Genomic DNA, 17096 nt, shown 5'->3' on the forward strand with positions numbered 1-17096 from the left:
TCCGGTTAAGTCCAAAAATTCAGTACACAACGTTATGACACTGGAAGTAGACTTGGTTTAGTTAAAATATGGAATGGAATGGAAGTTACTAACATGAAACGAAATACGAAACCATATGGAAATAATTTATTTTCAATAAATTATTTTGGCTTTAATACTTCTTGTGCTATCATGAAACAATAAAAAAAATCATAAACTTCGATTTTGGTTTCGTAATTCAATTGAAGGTACATTGTTTTATGATACGTTATTTATTGTGATAAAATTTGTGAAAATTTAAAATTATTTCCATATGAATATATTTTGAACATTTAGAAAATTATTCATAGAAATGTAAACTATGAAAGTTTAAATTACTTTTTTTTTTAAATAAAATATTTCCATATGAATATACTTTAAATATTAAAAAAAATATTTATAGAAATATAAAAAAATAAAAGTTTATTTTTTTTTATTGTTTCATAATAAAACAAGAAGTGTTTCCATATAGTTTCGTATTTCGTTTCATGCTTAATGACTTCCGTTCCATATTTAGCTAAATCGAGTCCACTTCCGGCGTCTTAACATTATGTACTGAATTTTTGGATTTATCCATTTATCCAATTTAATTTTAAAATTTTCTGCATTATGAATGTTCAAATCAGATCTGGTAACTTTTTTTAAAAAATAGAAATCGCACCAAACAAGGCATGAAGCTACTTGTTGTAATAAATATTAAATCTCTAATATAAATCTCACCTGTCTGTTTAAATGTATGTATGTATGTCTGTCTGCCTAAACCTTTGACAAAATTGTCAAGCAAGAAACCACCTTGCAGATGATAAGAAATAACTTGGATGACGAGAGAGAGAGAGAGACAGAGAGAGAGAGAGTTCAGAGGGGAAAGAAAGAGAGAGGATGGAATAGAATTGAAGAGAGATATGGATTAAGAGAGAGAGAGGATTTTGAAGGAAAGAAAGAAAAAGGAAAAAGAGATTAGGAAGAAAGAGGAGGTAAAAAGAGAAGAAGGAGTAATCTCCAAGCGACAGAGGAGGAAATGCTAATCTCAGAAAGATGGGGACCAGCATTAGTGTACTGTGATCAAATTATTTATTATTGCATTTAATTGTCAGCATAGATCTTATGAAAAAATGCATTAAAATGCCAGAACCCCTCTTCACCAATGTTGCAATTCATACAAATTCCTTAACTTAAAACATAATTCATGACACCATCTTTCAACGTCTATGCTCTCTATCAGCTGTCGAAAACTCAACTGCCTGTTCTCTCCAATTCGTCCTTCTAATAGCCACTATTCTCCTATTCTGCCACATGTATATCATGACCCGAAGGCCACACCAGGATAAGGGTTAACAAGTGTTAGGTAGATGGTTATATTACATGAAAAAGGCTGTCCCTTATCATGTAAGTAAAAAGACATACTAGATAAGTGAAAATGATATTAGGATAAGATTAGAATCGAACCCTGTAGGCAAATTTTAAAGATAATGGAAAATGGAATGTTAGAAATTTAGTCTATTGTTAATTCTATTAGAAATAGTTAAATATTGTTTATATCGGAAAAAGAGTTGATTGTGCATTCTTTAGAAATCTAGATATTAAATATGTCAGTTAAATGAATGCACAATGCGAGTTAAATTATATTGTTTAAAAATAGGTTAGATTAGAATTGAGGATTCTTTTGTTTGTCAAAAATGTGTCGGACAAACATATGTAAAGCCACTTGAAAATTAGTCACGTTTGGTAAACACACTTTTGACGTCATAAACAAAGGATATTTATCAATATAGAATCTGGGGTCGGAGTGAGAGAGTTGTCAGTCGAGAGTTGAGAGTCGACAGTTGATGAGAGATAGTCAGTTGGAGTGGGAGCCCCTTAGAGGTGTAGGGTAGAAGATTAGACCATGTAGATACAAGTTTGAATTCCTGGCGTCATCGACCGGCCTATCAGATGAATAAAGAAATCACCATTAATAATTTGTAACTGTTTGTCTCGTGTCGTCATTCATCACAACCAAAAAAGGTAAATGTGTTTTATCATCTTATAAGGAACTTTGTGTAAACCCTTCCAAGAATTATGTGTCCTCCCCACCAGCATCATAAGTGATGTATCTTCTCCTCTCTATATGTGTATAAGAACTGTTGTTGCATATATCTTCCAGTCTGTAATAATAATATGAAACCTACAAGAAATGTCACAGTTGTCGTCATGATGTAAAATATATATAAATGTCTACTTCAGCATCACTATAGTTATGTCTCTATTACATGAGTCCCGTTATATATGTGCCCCAATATGAGCCCCCTGCTATGCAACAGTGAGACAACATGATCAGTTAAGGTGGAACTTAGGCAGGGCTTAATAATTTAAGAGGACGGCTCAACAAGAACTTATTTTTTTTTAATTTTTTTTTTTTTTATTACATTTTCACCTCAAACAAGGCACATTACCACTTTGGTGTAGGGGGCTACTATCAGGGGCAGCAACTACTGGGGCACTATGTTGGGATTTGGGCAGCAAGATGTCGGTTCACATTACACTTGAACTTCTGCATGTCAGTACAGTTAGGGAAGCAGGGACCTGGAATGGAATTCCAAAGTCTAGCGGTTCTGGGGAAGAAACTACTGGAGTAGAAAGATCTTTTACATCTAGGGATCTCTACTGTGTGGGGGTGGGATTTAGCTGCCTGTCGGGTTTGTCGAGGGTGTCTACGTCATGGGGGCACAAATGTCTGCAGTTCGTCAGAGCATTCACCATTAAAATACTTGTAGAACAGGCAGAGGGATGCAATTTCGTCGATGGGACAGAGACTGAAGCTTAGATGCCATTTCAGGGCCTATCAGATTGGCGACTCTCTTTTGAACCTTGTCTAGGAGCAAGAGACTAGCAGCAGATGCACCAGCCCAAATGTGACAACAATACTCTATACATGGGCGAATGGTGGCCTTATAGAGGTACAGGATACTTTCAGGTGTCAGTAGTTTTAGACTTGAAAATGACCATGTTATAGTCAGCTAAGAAGCCACCCTAGGGTATTGTGTTCCACAGACGGACAATTCTAGGAAAGAAACTCTGTTCATGGAATTTTCGTTTAGTTATAGGTGCAGATAGAGAGTGAGTGAAATTGATGACGGTTGTTGTAGTTAAATGAGTATTTGTTGTGAACGTTTTACGGGGAGGGGTGGTGACTATAGAATGCAGCTCAGTCGAGCACCTACCATAAGAGTAACGATAGAACAGATTAGTGCGAACACAGTGTCAAAGTATACATTTTTTCCATAACTTTTGATGAAGGCTATACATTCGTATAATATATTATGAATATTTATTTTGAGTACTGACTTTAACTGTGCTCTATACATGAGTTTAGTAGAGCAATTAGCCCAATGCTTTTCCCCAGGAACGAAATACAAAGGTTGTAGCTTACTTGCCATAAGCATATTTTTCATAGTAATCATGTTTCATCTATATTTATAAATCTACATTTCTCGGTTTATGTGTATGTATGTATATATTATGTTTGTATGTCTGCCTAAAACTTTTCTCAGCGGTATCAGACCGGGTTGAAACCGGTACCGCCTGAAAGGACGATGTCTGTCGAATAATATGTGAAAATTAGAAAAAACGGTTAATTATTTCCTATAGAAATTGACGTTCGCGATGAGGGAGGGTAGCAAAAAAATCGTTCCTTCATGACAATTTAGCCAAACACGCATGCGTGAATAACGTTCTTTCTTGAATTAGTTTAAATAGAAAAAAAAAACTGTTACGTAGTTGACTCCATCATATACCAGTGGTTATCATGGCAACGTCATTATCTTAAGGTTGCACATTTGCGCCAACACAATAAACATTTGTTTTTTGATTTTTTAAGTTTTAATATTTAAACAGGATTATTTATGCCATCTTTTCTTTTCGTTCATTTATTCTTTATTTTCCTTTTTCGTTGTTTTGATTTACTTCCTACCCCCCCCCCCCGGTAACGTCGGGTACCCCCGCTAGTTAAATAACATAGATAATTCCTGCTAACATATTTTCGTTCTGATCCTCACTAGCTTTCTTGTTTTCTGACAGAAACTGGCTGATGTAATTGCCATAGCTGATTATTAACCAAGTGCTTTCAGATCCTTCCAGATCCATCTTCAGGACGGTTAAAGATAAAGACGTTAGAATATTTATAAAGTTTTTTTTTATTTTTTATTTTATTTTTTACCCTTAATCTGAAAGTACTTTGGGTAAAAAAAGCGACTATGACAGTTATATCAGCCAGTTCTCGCCAGAAACGAAAAAACTAATAAGAAAACTAAAAAGGATCAAAGTAAAAATATGTAGACAAGAATATTCTACATTATTTAATGAAACAAGTTTAAAGGAAAGAATGCTGCCTAAATATATATATGATGACTGTTTGACTGATGATTGCTGAAAACTTTTTTATTATTTTATTTAAAAAAATCAAACCATTACCAAGACTCACGGACTGACACTCATTCACAGAATTCTACCATGCAGACTCTACATGTATAAGGATGTATTCGATATAACCAAATAAATTTATTTATTTAAAAAAAAAAAAGACTCTACATTGATAAGGATGTATTCGATATAACCAAATAAATTTATTCATTTAAAAAAAAAAGACTCTACATGTATAAGGATGTATTCGATATAACCAAATAAATTTATTTATTTAAAAAAAAAAGACTCTACATTGATAAGGATGTATTCGATATAACTAAATAAATTTATTTAAAAAAAAAAGACTCTACATTGATAAGGATGTATTCGATATAACCAAATAAATTTATTTATTTAAGAAAAAAAAGACTCTACATTGATAAGGATGTATTCGATATAACCAAATAAATTTATTTAAAAAAAAAAAAGACTCTACATTGATAAAGATGTATTCGATATAACCAAATAAATTTATTTATTTAAAAAAAAAAAAGACTCTACATTGATAAGGATGTATTCGATATAACCAAATAAATTTATTTATTAAAAAAAAAAAAGACTCTACATTGATAAGGATGTATTCGATATAACCAAATAAATTTATTTATTTAAAAAAAAAAAGACTCTACATTGATAAGGATGTATTCGATATAACTAAATAAATTTATTCATTAAAAAAAAAAAGACTCTACATGTATAAGGATGTATTCGATATAACCAAATAAATTTATTTATTTAAAAAAAAAAAAAGACTCTACATTGATAAGGATGTATTCGATATAACCAAATAAATTTATTTATTTAAAAAAAAAAGACTCTACATTGATAAGGATGTATTCGATATAACCAAATAAATTTATTTATTTAAAAAAAAAAAGACTCTACATTGATAAGGATGTATTCGATATAACCAAATAAATTTATTTAAAAAAAAAAAAGACTCTACATTGATAAGGATGTATTCGATATAATCAAATAAATTTATTTATTTAAAAAAAAAAAAGACTCTACATTGATAAGGATGTATTCGATATAACCAAATAAATTTATTTAAAAAAAAAAGACTCTACATTGATAAGGATGTATTCGATATAACCAAATAAATTTATTTATTTAAGAAAAAAAAGACTCTACATTGATAAGGATGTATTCGATATAACCAAATAAATTTATTTAAAAAAAAAAGACTCTACATTGATAAAGATGTATTCGATATAACCAAATAAATTTATTTATTTAAAAAAAAAAAAGACTCTACATTGATAAGGATGTATTCGATATAACCAAATAAATTTATTTATTTAAAAAAAAAAAAAGACTCTACATTGATAAGGATGTATTCGATATAACCAAATAAATTTATTTATTAAAAAAAAAAAGACTCTACATTGATAAGGATGTATTCGATATAACTAAATAAATTTATTCATTTAAAAAAAAAAGACTCTACATGTATAAGGATGTATTCGATATAACCAAATAAATTTATTTATTTAAAAAAAAAAAAGACTCTACATTGATAAGGATGTATTCGATATAACCAAATAAATCTATTTATTTAAAAAAAAAAAGACTCTACATTGATAAGGATGTATTCGATATAACCAAATAAATTTATTTAAAAAAAAAAAAAGACTCTACATTGATAAGGATGTATTCGATATAACCAAATAAATTTATTTATTTAAAAAAAAAAGACTCTACATGTATAAGGATGTATTCAATATAACCAAATAAATTTATTTAAAAAAAAAAGACTCTACATTGATAAGGATGTATTCGATATAACCAAATAAATTTATTTATTTAAGAAAAAAAAGACTCTACATTGATAAGGATGTATTCGATATAACCAAATAAATTAAAAAAAAAAAAAAAAAAGACTCTACATGTATAAGGATGTATTCGATATAACCAAATAAATTTATTTATTTAAAAAAAAAAAAAGACTCTACATTGATAAGGATGTATTCGATATAACCAAATAAATTTATTCATTTAAAAAAAAAAGACTCTACATGTATAAGGATGTATTCGATATAACCAAATAAATTTATTTATTTAAAAAAAAAAGACTCTACATTGATAAGGATGTATTCGATATAACTAAATAAATTTATTTATTTAAAAAAAAAAAGACTCTACATTGATAAGGATGTATTCGATATAACCAAATAAATTTATTTATTTAAAAAAAAAAGACTCTACATTGATAAGGATGTATTCGATATAACCAAATAAATTTATTTAAAAAAAAAAAAAGACTCTACATTGATAAAGATGTATTCGATATAACCAAATAAATTTATTTATTTAAAAAAAAAAGACTCTACATTGATAAGGATGTATTCGATATAACCAAATAAATTTATTTATTTAAAAAAAAAAAGACTCTACATTGATAAGGATGTATTCGATATAACCAAATAAATTTATTTATTTAAAAAAAAAAGACTCTACATTGATAAGGATGTATTCGATATAACCAAATAAATTTATTTAAAAAAAAAAAAAGACTCTACATTGATAAGGATGTATTCGATATAACCAAATAAATTTATTTAAAAAAAAAAGACTCTACATTGATAAGGATGTATTCGATATAACCAAATAAATTTATTTATTTAAGAAAAAAAAGACTCTACATTGATAAGGATGTATTCGATATAACCAAATAAATTTATTTAAAAAAAAAAAAGACTCTACATTGATAAGGATGTATGCGATATAACCAAATAAATTTATTTATTTAAAAAAAAAAAGACTCTACATTGATAAGGATGTATTCGATATAACCAAATAAATTTATTTATTTAAAAAAAAAAGACTCTACATTGATAAGGATGTATTCGATATAACCAAATAAATTTATTTATTTAAAAAAAAAAAGACTCTACATTGATAAGGATGTGTTCGATATAACTAAATAAATTTATTCATTTAAAAAAAAAGACTCTACATGTATAAGGATGTATTCGATATAACCAAATAAATTTATTTATTTAAAAAAAAAAAAGACTCTACATTGATAAGGATGTATTCGATATAACCAAATAAATTTATTTATTTAAAAGAAAAAGGCATTACATTGATAAGGATGTATTCGATATAACCAAATACATTTATTTAAAAAAAAAAAGATACTACATTGATAAGGATGTATTCGATATAACCAAATAAATTTATTTATTTAAAAAAAAAAAGACTCTACATTGATAAGGATGTATTCGATATAACCAAATAAATTTATTTAAAAAAAAAAAAAGACTCTACATTGATAAGGATGTATTCGATATAACCAAATAAATTTATTTATTTAAAAAAAAAAGACTCTACATTGATAAGGATGTATTCGATATAACCAAATAAATTTATTTAAAAAAAAAAGACTCTACATTGATAAGGATGTATTCGATATAACCAAATAAATTTATTTATTTAAGAAAAAAAAGACTCTACATTGATAAGGATGTATTCGATATAACCAAATAAATTTATTTAAAAAAAAAGACTCTACATTGATAAAGATGTATTCGATATAACCAAATAAATTTATTTATTTAAAAAAAAAAAAGACTCTACATTGATAAGGATGTATTCGATATAACCAAATAAATTTATTTATTTAAAAAAAAAAAGACTCTACATTGATAAGGATGTATTCGATATAACTAAATAAATTTATTCATTTAAAAAAAAAGACTCTACATTGATAAGGATGTATTCGATATAACCAAATAAATTTATTTATTTTAAAAAAAAAAGACTCTACATTGATAAGGATGTATTCGATATAACCAAATAAATCTATTTATTTAAAAAAAAAAAGACTCTACATTGATAAGGATGTATTCGATATAACCAAATAAATTTATTTAAAAAAAAAAAAGACTCTACATTGATAAAGATGTATTCGATATAACCAAATAAATTTATTTAAAAAAAAAAAAGACTCTACATTGATAAGGATGTATTCGATATAACCAAATAAATTTATTTAAAAAAAAAAGACTCTACATTGATAAGGATGTATTCGATATAACCAAATAAATTTATTTATTTAAGAAAAAAAAGACTCTACATTGATAAGGATGTATTCGATATAACCAAATAAATTTATTTAAAAAAAAAAAAAGACTCTACATTGATAAGGATGTATTCGATATAACCAAATAAATTTATTTATTTAAAAAAAAAAAAGACTCTACATTGATAAGGATGTATTCGATATAACCAAATAAATTTATTTATTTAAAAAAAAAGACTCTACATTGATAAGGATGTATTCGATATAACCAAATAAATTTATTTATTTAAAAAAAAAAAGACTCTACATTGATAAGGATGTGTTCGATATAACTAAATAAATTTATTCATTAAAAAAAAAAGACTCTACATGTATAAGGATGTATTCGATATAACCAAATAAATTTATTTATTTAAAAAAAAAAAAGACTCTACATTGATAAGGATGTATTCGATATAACCAAATAAATTTATTTATTTAAAAGAAAAAGGCATTACATTGATAAGGATGTATTCGATATAACCAAATAAATTTATTTAAAAAAAAAAAGATACTACATTGATAAGGATGTATTCGATATAACCAAATAAATTTATTTATTTAAAAAAAAAAAAGACACTACATTGATAAGGATGTATTCGATATAACCAAATAAATTTATTTATTTAAAAAAAAAAAGACTCTACATGTATAAGGATGTATTCGATATAACCAAATAAATTTATTTATTAAAAAAAAAAAGACTCCAGATTGATAAGGATGTATTCGAGATAACCAAATAAATTTATTTATTTAAAAAAAAAAGACTCTACATTGATAAGGATGTATTCGATATAACCAAATAAATGTATTTATTTAAAAAAAAAAAAAAGATACTACATTGATAAGGATGTATTCGATATAACCAAATAAATTTATTTATTTAAAAAAAAAAAAGTGTGTTGTTTTTAGCCTTCAAAACGTATCCATTTGTATATGTAATTATTAGTTTCAATTTTCAATTAATAAAAAGCACCTCAAGTGCAAGTAAAGAAATAAATTTTGTTCAAGGTTAAAGATGTCCAAAAGTAAAACCCATTGAATTTCACGAGCAGTTATTCATCTTAGTTAAGAAGATTGCTGACCACTAGGCCAGTCATGAACAAGAAGAAGCAACTAAAAAAGACCAGCACATATAAACACTCCGTGTAACATATGTATAAAAAGAATTTGTTTTACTGATTTGTTGTCGTGATTGCTCACAGTTGAGAGCAGATATGTGCAAATGATCAAATCACACTTGCACATGCCTGCTATCTGTTTTAATAAGGGATGTTATTATTAATTGACATCATCCAATGTGCACGGTTATTCCTCATATGTTTTAATGGAGGATGTTATTCTTTAGTGACATCATCCAATGTGCACAGTTATTCCTCATATGTTTTAATGGAGGATGTCATTCTTTAGTGACATCATCCAATGTGCACAGTTATTCCTCATATGTTTTAATGGAGGATGTCATTCTTTAGTGACATCATCCAATGTGCACGGTTATTCCTGATATGTTTTAATGGAGGATGTTATTCTTTAGTGACATCATCCAATGTGCACAGTTATTCCTCATATGTTTTAATGGAGGATGTCATTCTTTAGTGACATCATCCAATGTGCACAGTTATTCCTCATATGTTTTAATGGAGGATGTTATTCTTTAGTGACATCATCCAATGTGCACAGTTATTCCTCATATGTTTTAATGGAGGATGTTATTCTTTAGTGACATCATCCAATGTGCACGGTTATTCCTCATATGTTTTAATGGAGGATGTTATTCTTTAGTGACATCATCCAATGTGCACGGTTATTCCTCATATGTTTTAATGGAGGATGTTATTCTTTAGTGACATCATCCAATGTGCACGGTTATTCCTCATATGTTTTAATGGAGGATGTTATTCTTTAGTGACATCATCCAATGTGCACGGTTATTCCTCATATGTTTTAATGGAGGATGTTATTATTAATTGACATCATCCAATGTGCACGGTTATTCCTCATATGTTTTAATGGAGGATGTCATTCTTTAGTGACATCATCCAATGTGCACAGTTATTCCTCATATGTTTTAATGGAGGATGTTATTATTAATTGACATCATCCAATGTGCACGGTTATTCCTCATATGTTTTAATGGAGGATGTTATTCTTTAGTGACATCATCCAATGTGCACGGTTATTCCTCATATGTTTTAATGGAGGATGTTATTCTTTAGTGACATCATCCAATGTGCACAGTTATTCCTCATATGTTTTAATGGAGGATGTTATTCTTTAGTGACATCATCCAATGTGCACGGTTATTCCTCATATGTTTTAATGGAGGATGTTATTATTAATTGACATCATCCAATGTGCACAGTTATTCCTCATATGTTTTAATGGAGGATGTTATTCTTTAGTGACATCATCCAATGTGCACGGTTATTCCTCATATGTTTTAATGGAGGATGTTATTCTTTAGTGACATCATCCAATGTGCACGGTTATTCCTCATATGTTTTAATGGAGGATGTTATTCTTTAGTGACATCATCCAATGTGCACGGTTATTCCTCATATGTTTTAATGGAGGATGTTATTCTTTAGTGACATCATCCAATGTGCACGGTTATTCCTCATATGTTTTAATGGAGGATGTTATTCTTTAGTGACATCATCCAATGTGCACGGTTATTCCTCATATGTTTTAATGGAGGATGTTATTCTTTAGTGACATCATCCAATGTGCACGGTTATTCCTCATATGTTTTAATGGAGGATGTTATTCTTTAGTGACATCATCCAATGTGCACGGTTATTCCTCATATGTTTTAATGGAGGATGTTATTCTTTAGTGACATCATCCAATGTGCACGGTTATTCCTCATATGTTTTAATGGAGGATGTTATTCTTTAGTGACATCATCCAATGTGCACGGTTATTCCTCATATGTTTTAATGGAGGATGTTATTCTTTAGTGACATCATCCAATGTGCACAGTTATTCCTCATATGTTTTAATGGAGGATGTTATTCTTTAGTGACATCATCCAATGTGCACGGTTATTCCTCATATGTTTTAATGGAGGATGTTATTATTAATTGACATCATCCAATGTGCACAGTTATTCCTCATATGTTTTAATGGAGGATGTTATTCTTTAGTGACATCATCCAATGTGCACGGTTATTCCTCATATGTTTTAATGGAGGATGTTATTATTAATTGACATCATCCAATGTGCACGGTTATTCCTCATATGTTTTAATGGAGGATGTCATTCTTTAGTGACATCATCCAATGTGCACAGTTATTCCTCATATGTTTTAATGGAGGATGTTATTATTAATTGACATCATCCAATGTGCACGGTTATTCCTCATATGTTTTAATGGAGGATGTTATTCTTTAGTGACATCATCCAATGTGCACGGTTATTCCTCATATGTTTTAATGGAGGATGTTATTCTTTAGTGACATCATCCAATGTGCACGGTTATTCCTCATATGTTTTAATGGAGGATGTTATTATTAATTGACATCATCCAATGTGCACGGTTATTCCTCATATGTTTTAATGGAGGATGTCATTCTTTAGTGACATCATCCAATGTGCACAGTTATTCCTCATATGTTTTAATGGAGGATGTTATTATTAATTGACATCATCCAATGTGCACAGTTATTCCTCATATGTTTTAATGGAGGATGTTATTCTTTAGTGACATCATCCAATGTGCACAGTTATTCCTCATATGTTTTAATGGAGGATGTTATTATTAATTGACATCATCCAATGTGCACGGTTATTCCTCATATGTTTTAATGGAGGATGTTATTCTTTAGTGACATCATCCAATGTGCACGGTTATTCCTCATATGTTTTAATGGAGGATGTTATTCTTTAGTGACATCATCCAATGTGCACAGTTATTCCTCATATGTTTTAATGGAGGATGTTATTCTTTAGTGACATCATCCAATGTGCACGGTTATTCCTCATATGTTTTAATGGAGGATGTTATTCTTTAGTGACATCATCCAATGTGCACGGTTATTCCTCATATGTTTTAATGGAGGATGTTATTCTTTAGTGACATCATCCAATGTGCACGGTTATTCCTCATATGTTTTAATGGAGGATGTTATTCTTTAGTGACATCATCCAATGTGCACGGTTATTCCTCATATGTTTTAATGGAGGATGTTATTCTTTAGTGACATCATCCAATGTGCACAGTTATTCCTCATATGTTTTAATGGAGGATGTTATTCTTTAGTGACATCATCCAATGTGCACGGTTATTCCTCATATGTTTTAATGGAGGATGTTATTCTTTAGTGACATCATCCAATGTGCACGGTTATTCCTCATATGTTTTAATGGAGGATGTTATTCTTTAGTGACATCATCCAATGTGCACGGTTATTCCTCATATGTTTTAATGGAGGATGTTATTCTTTAGTGACATCATCCAATGTGCACGGTTATTCCTCATATGTTTTAATGGAGGATGTTATTCTTTAGTGACATCATCCAATGTGCACGGTTATTCCTCATATGTTTTAATGGAGGATGTTATTCTTTAGTGACATCATCCAATGTGCACGGTTATTCCTCATATGTTTTAATGGAGGATGTTATTATTAATTGACATCATCCAATGTGCACGGTTATTCCTCATATGTTTTAATGGAGGATGTCATTCTTTAGTGACATCATCCAATGTGCACAGTTATTCCTCATATGTTTTAATGGAGGATGTTATTATTAATTGACATCATCCAATGTGCACAGTTATTCCTCATATGTTTTAATGGAGGATGTTATTCTTTAGTGACATCATCCAATGTGCACAGTTATTCCTCATATGTTTTAATGGAGGATGTTATTCTTTAGTGACATCATCCAATGTGCACGGTTATTCCTCATATGTTTTAATGGAGGATGTTATTCTTTAGTGACATCATCCAATGTGCACAGTTATTCCTCATATGTTTTAATGGAGGATGTTATTCTTTAGTGACATCATCCAATGTGCACGGTTATTCCTCATATGTTTTAATGGAGGATGTTATTCTTTAGTGACATCATCCAATGTGCACGGTTATTCCTCATATGTTTTAATGGAGGATGTTATTCTTTAGTGACATCATCCAATGTGCACGGTTATTCCTCATATGTTTTAATGGAGGATGTTATTCTTTAGTGACATCATCCAATGTGCACGGTTATTCCTCATATGTTTTAATGGAGGATGTTATTCTTTAGTGACATCATCCAATGTGCACGGTTATTCCTCATATGTTTTAATGGAGGATGTTATTATTAATTGACATCATCCAATGTGCACAGTTATTCCTCATATGTTTTAATGGAGGATGTTATTCTTTAGTGACATCATCCAATGTGCACAGTTATTCCTCATATGTTTTAATGGAGGATGTTATTCTTTAGTGACATCATCCAATGTGCACGGTTATTCCTCATATGTTTTAATGGAGGATGTTATTCTTTAGTGACATCATCCAATGTGCACGGTTATTCCTCATATGTTTTAATGGAGGATGTTATTCTTTAGTGACATCATCCAATGTGCACGGTTATTCCTCATATGTTTTAATGGAGGATGTCATTCTTTAGTGACATCATCCAATGTGCACAGTTATTCCTCATATGTTTTAATGGAGGATGTTATTATTAATTGACATCATCCAATGTGCACAGTTATTCCTCATATGTTTTAATGGAGGATGTTATTCTTTAGTGACATCATCCAATGTGCACAGTTATTCCTCATATGTTTTAATGGAGGATGTTATTCTTTAGTGACATCATCCAATGTGCACGGTTATTCCTCATATGTTTTAATGGAGGATGTTATTCTTTAGTGACATCATCCAATGTGCACGGTTATTCCTCATATGTTTTAATGGAGGATGTTATTCTTTAGTGACATCATCCAATGTGCACGGTTATTCCTCATATGTTTTAATGGAGGATGTTATTCTTTAGTGACATCATCCAATGTGCACGGTTATTCCTCATATGTTTTAATGGAGGATGTTATTCTTTAGTGACATCATCCAATGTGCACGGTTATTCCTCATATGTTTTAATGGAGGATGTTATTCTTTAGTGACATCATCCAATGTGCACGGTTATTCCTCATATGTTTTAATGGAGGATGTTATTCTTTAGTGACATCATCCAATGTGCACGGTTATTCCTCATATGTTTTAATGGAGGATGTTATTCTTTAGTGACATCATCCAATGTGCACGGTTATTCCTCATATGTTTTAATGGAGGATGTTATTCTTTAGTGACATCATCCAATGTGCACAGTTATTCCTCATATGTTTTAATGGAGGATGTTATTCTTTAGTGACATCATCCAATGTGCACGGTTATTCCTCATATGTTTTAATGGAGGATGTTATTCTTTAGTGACATCATCCAATGTGCACGGTTATTCCTCATATGTTTTAATGGAGGATGTTATTCTTTAGTGACATCATCCAATGTGCACGGTTATTCCTCATATGTTTTAATGGAGGATGTTATTCTTTAGTGACATCATCCAATGTGCACGGTTATTCCTCATATGTTTTAATGGAGGATGTTATTCTTTAGTGACATCATCCAATGTGCACGGTTATTCCTCATATGTTTTAATGGAGGATGTTATTCTTTAGTGACATCATCCAATGTGCACGGTTATTCCTCATATGTTTTAATGGAGGATGTTATTATTAATTGACATCATCCAATGTGCACGGTTATTCCTCATATGTTTTAATGGAGGATGTCATTCTTTAGTGACATCATCCAATGTGCACAGTTATTCCTCATATGTTTTAATGGAGGATGTTATTATTAATTGACATCATCCAATGTGCACGGTTATTCCTCATATGTTTTAATGGAGGATGTTATTCTTTAGTGACATCATCCAATGTGCACGGTTATTCCTCATATGTTTTAATGGAGGATGTTATTCTTTAGTGACATCATCCAATGTGCACAGTTATTCCTCATATGTTTTAATGGAGGATGTTATTCTTTAGTGACATCATCAAATGTGCACGGTTATTCCTCATATGTTTTAATGGAGGATGTTATTATTAATTGACATCATCCAATGTGCACAGTTATTCCTCATATGTTTTAATGGAGGATGTTATTCTTTAGTGACATCATCCAATGTGCACGGTTATTCCTCATATGTTTTAATGGAGGATGTTATTCTTTAGTGACATCATCCAATGTGCACGGTTATTCCTCATATGTTTTAATGGAGGATGTTATTCTTTAGTGACATCATCCAATGTGCACGGTTATTCCTCATATGTTTTAATGGAGGATGTTATTCTTTAGTGACATCATCCAATGTGCACGGTTATTCCTCATATGTTTTAATGGAGGATGTTATTCTTTAGTGACATCATCCAATGTGCACAGTTATTCCTCATATGTTTTAATGGAGGATGTTATTCTTTAGTGACATCATCAAATGTGCACGGTTATTCCTCATATGTTTTAATGGAGGATGTTATTATTAATTGACATCATCCAATGTGCACAGTTATTCCTCATATGTTTTAATGGAGGATGTTATTCTTTAGTGACATCATCCAATGTGCACGGTTATTCCTCATATGTTTTAATGGAGGATGTTATTATTAATTGACATCATCCAATGTGCACGGTTATTCCTCATATGTTTTAATGGAAGATGTCATTCTTTAGTGACATCATCCAATGTGCACAGTTATTCCTCATATGTTTTAATGGAGGATGTTATTATTAATTGACATCATCCAATGTGCACGGTTATTCCTCATATGTTTTAATGGAGGATGTTATTCTTTAGTGACATCATCCAATGTGCACGGTTATTCCTCATATGTTTTAATGGAGGATGTTATTCTTTAGTGACATCATCCAATGTGCACAGTTATTCCTCATATGTTTTAATGGAGGATGTTATTCTTTAGTGACATCATCCAATGTGCACGGTTATTCCTCATATGTTTTAATGGAGGATGTTATTCTTTAGTGACATCATCCAATGTGCACGGTTATTCCTCATATGTTTTAATGGAGGATGTTATTCTTTAGTGACATCATCCAATGTGCACGGTTATTCCTCATATGTTTTAATGGAGGATGTTATTATTAATTGACATCATCCAATGTGCACGGTTATTCCTCATATGTTTTAATGGAGGATGTTATTCTTTAGTGACATCCTCCAATGTGCACGGTTATTCCTCATATGTTTTAATGGAGGATGTTATTCTTTAGTGACATCATCCAATGTGCACAGTTATTCCTCATATGTTTTAATGGAGGATGTTATTATTAATTGACATCATCCAATGTGCACGGTTATTCCTCATATGTTTTAATGGAGGATGTCATTCTTTAGTGACATCATCCAATGTGCACAGTTATTCCTCATATGTTTTAATGGAGGATGTTATTATTAATTGACATCATCCAATGTGCACGGTTATTCCTCATATGTTTTAATGGAGGATGTTATTCTTTAGTGACATCATCCAATGTGCACGGTTATTCCTCA

At 30.1% G+C, this 17096-nt stretch overlaps 1 protein-coding gene across 1 annotated transcript in view; it reads right to left on the reverse strand.

The window, feature by feature from the left end:
• The window catches only part of LOC145263110 (uncharacterized), a 113814-nt gene that overhangs the window by 43999 nt on the left and 52719 nt on the right, over nt 1-17096 (reverse strand). The gene's annotated exons all lie outside the window — the stretch shown is intronic.

The sequence above is a fragment of the Euprymna scolopes genome, chromosome 38 (genome assembly GCF_053919585.1).
Source record: "Euprymna scolopes isolate OS-2025 chromosome 38, ASM5391958v1, whole genome shotgun sequence".
Taxonomy (NCBI): domain Eukaryota; kingdom Metazoa; phylum Mollusca; class Cephalopoda; order Sepiida; family Sepiolidae; genus Euprymna; species Euprymna scolopes.